The 6,000-nt window shown below is 40.9% G+C and overlaps 1 protein-coding gene across 1 annotated transcript in view; it reads left to right on the top strand.

Annotated features, from left to right (window-relative positions):
- The first annotated feature begins 263 nt into the window (after positions 1-263).
- LOC149354268 (uncharacterized) overlaps positions 264-6,000 on the top strand; it is a 214,207-nt gene continuing 208,470 nt past the window's right edge. The window contains exon 1 of the mRNA XM_089583249.1: positions 264-445. The gene's annotated coding sequence lies outside the window, so the exon portion shown is untranslated. The remainder of the gene's footprint in view (positions 446-6,000) is intronic.

Genomic DNA, 6,000 nt, shown 5'->3' with positions numbered 1-6,000 from the left:
CACATGTGCACACTTATCCTGGTTATGGGGCTTGTACTGACGCGAGCTGGGCTCCGTATTTGCGTTGATTACAAGCACGAACGTCCCTGCCATAGCAACAGAGTGATACCGGCCTGGCATGCGATCCTGTTGTTTGGCAAGGGCGAATGATTTTGCGTTGTTAGACCACGTCACTTGACACCATTGGTTGTGCGTCACCCCGTCGAATTGTGGACGCCTCAGCTGCCCAGCACCGAGGTAGAAAAGAGAATCGGCGACGGCGCATCTTCGTTCACACCATGCCCTGACTGCTCTCCCTGCTGCTCGGCATTTCTTTCGTTCCCTGGAGCGTCTGGACATCATGTGTCGCGTACCGACGCACCATGCAGGTGGATTGCAGCCAGGGGGACGAGCAGTGCACAAACCGGGCACAAAGCACCGACATCATGTATCCAATGGCACCAAGGTAAGCTCTTAAAGTTGTTTGATACAGTTAAAATCGGAGCGTTGGCTTGTAACTCTTGAACATAAAACGCCGGTTGCGATTCCGTTCCACAAAATACACCATATCAGGACGCGTAGACATCTCCAATAACTTCTTCACGCAAGTCTAAAAGATTTCTTGGTTATTATCCGTACACAGGAGAGCAAATAAGAAGAAAAAAAGAAGTGTGCTTTTGATTTGTACTGATGGAATAATCATTGGTTTGATTCGGATAATCTGTCCCCTTCTACACTGGCGCTACTTCAAATGCATCGACCTTTCCGGCCTTGGTTGCCTGTTGCTATTTACAGTTGTAGCGACGAAATATTTACTCGGTGGAATGTTCAGTCACGGGCCTCATGCGGCTCCAAAAATATCTTTATACTGCAACTGTTTAATATTGAGGACTTGACTGGTTTTAAAGGCGTTATCAACAACACCACATGTATAGTTCGGGGGTGTGAAATGGCAGCGCAACATGCACATTTAGAAGCTTAGATGTCTAAACCCTGGCAGCCCGTGGGGTGCGTGGCAGGTGGTAATAGTTATTTTTGCCTTAAGTGAGGTGAGAAGGCAGCACGAACAGGTACGTTTTTCTCCGCGATTACGAGTTTTTTTTTTTTCGTTTTTCTCGCGATTGCGTCCCTAGTCGGCTCTTGGGAGGTTGTTACATTTCAGGAGTGGCTTATTTTATAGCACTCATACTTGAGACAGATCCTCAGAACGCAACAACAAAAATTTATTATATCCTTGAAACTGTAGAAAAGGCCCACCACTCGCCATGTGCAAATGAAGCCAAATGAGTGCAGCTACGGTCCACTGGCATCATTTGTAATGTATTGCCAATTTTGACCATGCACTTACATGTGGGAAATCACCTGACACGAGTCAACGAAGGAAGACAAAATTAAAAGAATATTACAAGCTACCATGTGGAAAGAAGATGCGACCAGTGTATTGGACTAAAACTTCACAACCGGCAGATTTATCAGTGCGGGTCGAGAACGTAATCTTTTCGGAAGCGATTCGCATGCTCATAAGCGCTACAGCATCGCGACCATTGGAGGCAAAACCACCCGCAAACTCACGCTAGATGTATGAAGGCCACCGTTTGAAGAAGGCACGAGAAGCCAGTAGGATTGAAAGTTGTGAAAACAGAATGCCATTGATAACCAGACATGAGAATCTTTGTTAACATTATATACATTCTTTTAATGAAGTTAAGATGATTTCTGATTCTCTGCCGTGCAACAAAACAAATCAGGGTAAGGTATTACGGAAGAGGTATTCAGGAAGAGGTATTACGCACAACTGCCAGCTGCTTGCCCTTCGTTCAATTTATGTTGTTTCCACTGGCAGTTTCTCCTATACCGCATACACGCTTCAGATTTCTTGCCTGTTGCAACTGATCTATGCTCGTATATTTCGTATTAACTTAATGAGGGGCTCGTTGATGCCATGCATATGAAGGACGCCAACTATGTGGCTCTTTGACTTCATTCGTTTGTATTATAATAGGCGACGAATTCAGGCCCACATGTAGTTCTCAACGAAATAGGAGTGACATAAGTGTGGAGAATGAAAGAGGGGGGGGGGGGGGGGGCTGAAGATATACTGCAAAGCTGTTAAGGAGCAAATGACATCATTTCACGCAGCTTAAATAAGATAAAACATTAATATTCTCTGATTAATACTAGTAAAATCACGTGACTCATTGGAAAAAGTTGCCCTGTGCGCCATTTTTTAAACGATGGCCTTGGAAATGCATGCGATGCTTCCAGGTCTTCTTACAGTGTCATTTAGCGTGTTTCAGCGATTATCAGTGCTCGTATTGGTGAAGATAATAATTCAATTCGTGCAAGGTAAAATCAGCTGGTTGCACTGTTCTAGTGGTACTGCGGCTGGACGTCTGTTGTAGTTTGGTAGCCTTGGTATACATCGGTTTCTTGCTTTCTTGTCGTTCGATTGCACTTCATATCCGATTGCAAATGCTGTATTCATCGCTGTACTTGGTGTTCTCCACTCGTAGGCCGTGCCAGTTGTGCTTTTCTACACTCTTCCGGCCAAGATTACTGAACTGAGAGTTCAGCAAGACCGAACGTCTTCAATGCAAATATTTTGAAGGGGTGCGTGGGGCGAAAAAAGAAGTAGGAAAAATATTTCGTATACCACCCCTAAACCGTACCTACTCATGACATCACTTCGCTCCGCTTCTCTACAAGCAGACTTAGAGATCGGCGGGTAAACTCAACATTTTGGTACTTAAAGTAAGCTAATTTTCAAACGCGGCATAAGAAAATTGAATATTAGCTGGCATTATATGTAGCTGACATTAAGGCTGACGAGACGAGGCTTTTTACAGTGAATATAGAAGATTTATTCAATGCACAGCACCAATGTGAACATTTCATTTCTGTGAAGTGATGTGTTGAGGAAAACGGTGAGATTCTGTTCCAGTATGTTTCGGACTATTAGTGAGGAATTCCCGAAATCTTTTTGAATATTACTTTAATGCCACTTTTATCGTTTTCTACGGCCTATTGTATTTACAGTAGAATGGCATTTCTACTGGGTCATCTGTTGCTGCAGTGCACTATGTATTTTTAGGCTGTGTAAACCAAGTTGTTGATCACCTGCTCGAAGAAAAAATTTAATATTTAGCTTGCATTAATCTCTCCACGTCTCTGCAGCTCACCTTAAGAGTGACGAGAGGAGGTCTTGCTTTTTACTATGAATACTGAAGATTTATACAGTACGATAAAACAATGTAAACTTTTGGTTTTTGTGAAGTCCTGCGTTAATGAAAACGGTGAGATGCTGTTCCTGTCTGTTGTCGGACTATTAGTGAGGAATTTCTAGAAACATTTCGAGTATTACTTTAATGCCACTTTTATTGTTTTCAACGGCCAGTCGTATTTAGAGTGGAATGGTATTTGTATTGGGTCATTTGTGGCTGCATGCACTGTGTATTTCTTAGGCTCTGTAAACCAAGCTGAAGATCATGTGCGTGAAAACAAAAAAAAATTGAGTATTTAGCTCGCATTAATTATGTCTCTGTGGCTCACCTGAAGACTGACAAGAAGAGGTTTTTCTTTTTATTATGAATATAGAATATTTATTCAATGCGATGAAACAATGTGAACTTTTGATTTTTGTGAAGTCATGCGTTCAGGAAAACGGTGAGATTCTGTTCCAGTGTGTTGTCAGATTATTAGTGAGAAATTTCCAATATATTTTTCGTTTTCAATGGCCAGTCGTATTTAGAGTGGAATGGCATTTGTACTGGGTCATGTGTGGTTGCAGTGCCCTATGTATTTTTAGCTCGTGTAAACCAAGTTGTTGATGATGTGCTTGAAAACAAAAAAAAATGAATATTTAGCTTGCATTATTCTCTGCACGTCTCTGCAGCTCACCTTAAGTGAGGACAGACGAGGTTGTGCTTTTTACTATGAATATAGAAGATTTATTCTATGCAATAAAACAATGTGAACTTTTTATTTTAGTGGATTCGTGAAATCAGAAAAACGGTGAGATACTATTCTGGTACGTTGTCGGACTATTAGTGAGGAATTTCTGAGATCTTTTGAATTTTACTCTAATTCCACTTTGATCATTTTCAATGGTCTTTCGTATTTAGAGGGGGATGGCATTTGTACTGGGTCATGTGTGGCTGCAGTGCACTATGTATTTTTTGCGTGTGGAAACCAAGTTCTTGATCATGTGCCTGAAAACAAAAAAGATTTAATATTTAGCTTGCATTAATCTCTGCACGTCTCTGCAGCTCACCTTAAGAGTGACGCGATTAGGTTTTGCTTTTTACTATTAATATAAGATTTATTCAATGCAATGGAAGAATTTGATGTTTCCATTTCTGTGAAGTCACGCATGCAGGAAAATGGTAAGAACCTTTTCCAGTATGTTCTCGGACTATGAGTGAGCAATTTCTGAGATCATTTTGAGTATTACTTTGATGCCCCTTTTATCCTTTTCAACGGCCAGTCGTATTTAGCGTGGAATGGCATTTGTACTGGGTCATGTGTGGCTGCAGTCCACTATGTATTTTTAGGATTTGGAAACCAAGTTGTAGATCATGTGCTTAAAAACAAAAAAAAATGATTGATTAGCTTGCATTAATCTCTGCAGGTCTCTGCGGCTCCCCTTAAAACTGACGAGACGAGGTTTTTCTTTTTACTATAAAATATAGAGGATTTATTATATGCAGTGGCAGAATGTGAACTTTTGATTTCTGTGAAGTCATGCATTCTGGAAAATGGTGAGATTCTGTTCCGGTATGTTGCAGGACTATTAGTGATTAATTTCTGAGATCTTTTTTAGTATTACTTTAATGTCATTTTTATCGTTTTCAATGGAGAATCGTATTTAGAGTGGAATGGCATTTGTTCTGGGTCATGTGTGGCTGCAGTACACTGTGTATTTTTTAAGGCTGTGTAAACCAAGCTGTAGATAAAGTTGCTCAAAATAAAAAAAAATTAATATTTAGCTTGCATTAATCTCTGCACGTCTCTCCGGCTCACCTTAAGACTTACGAGGCGAGGTTTTTCAATTTAATATTAATATGAATATTTATACTTTAATATGAATATGAATATTTATATTTTTACTGACGGCAAGTCAGTAACGCTTCACGTCAGCATTTTAGTTCGTGCGGCTCTTCTTTTAATGGCAGTTTTCAAGCACCCTGTAATGAAGACCTGGCTTTGTAGGCCCTTCTTACGAGTATTTTGCTGGAATATGCTCGGCCTGTAACTGTTGGTCAAACAAATGTCTTATACTACCATTATACCAGGGCTAGAGCCATCCTACCGCTATAATCAAGACAAGCTTTTCTCGCTGTCTTTACTGAAGGAGAACATAGTAAATTACCAATTCGTGTTCTTTTTTTTTCCTGGACCCTCGCTGTCTTCAAGCCCGATAGGGCAATAAACTTCCGGTGAAACGAAAATCCCTGCCATATTAAACAATTCAGCTTCCGTAGACTCCACAGTCGGTGTCAGGAGAGACAAACCTGCGTTTCTTATATTAGCTGTGTGTTTGATAGGTGTTTTTTGGCGTTGCTGAGCAAAAAGGTCCAATCTGTCGAAAGTTGATCTATTTATAAAATTGTTCTTGAAGCGAAACAAGTAATTCTATCAAACGTTCTGAAGATTGATGTTTCGATTATTTCTCTTTGAAGTGAAAAAAAAACAGCTTCAATATCAAATTACACTGAACAAATGAGCACCGACGCTAGAATTTTCAGGCAAGCTGTGTAGCCCATTCCGCGAAGTAAAGTAACCGCTGGTCGGCGTCAGACAGCCGCTGTGCAGTGTCTTGGTTAAACACCAAACAATCTGAAAATATCCACTCACGCTATCCTTCCGTCTTTAAAAGTAAGCATCGCATACTGGATATTTTCAGTGTATGAAGACCCTGTTGCTCGTTCCAAGTAAACTTGATGAAGGTTCAACTACCGACAGCAAGAGTTTTGAAGAATAAGAACTTCTGGTACACCCTGAGCCATACGTCGGGCGTGTGTG

This window comes from Amblyomma mixtum, chromosome 3, assembly GCF_055824585.1.
Source record: "Amblyomma mixtum isolate Tamu chromosome 3, ASM5582458v1, whole genome shotgun sequence".
Lineage (NCBI taxonomy): Eukaryota > Metazoa > Arthropoda > Arachnida > Ixodida > Ixodidae > Amblyomma > Amblyomma mixtum.
This window is presented reverse-complemented; position numbering and strand designations above follow the sequence as displayed.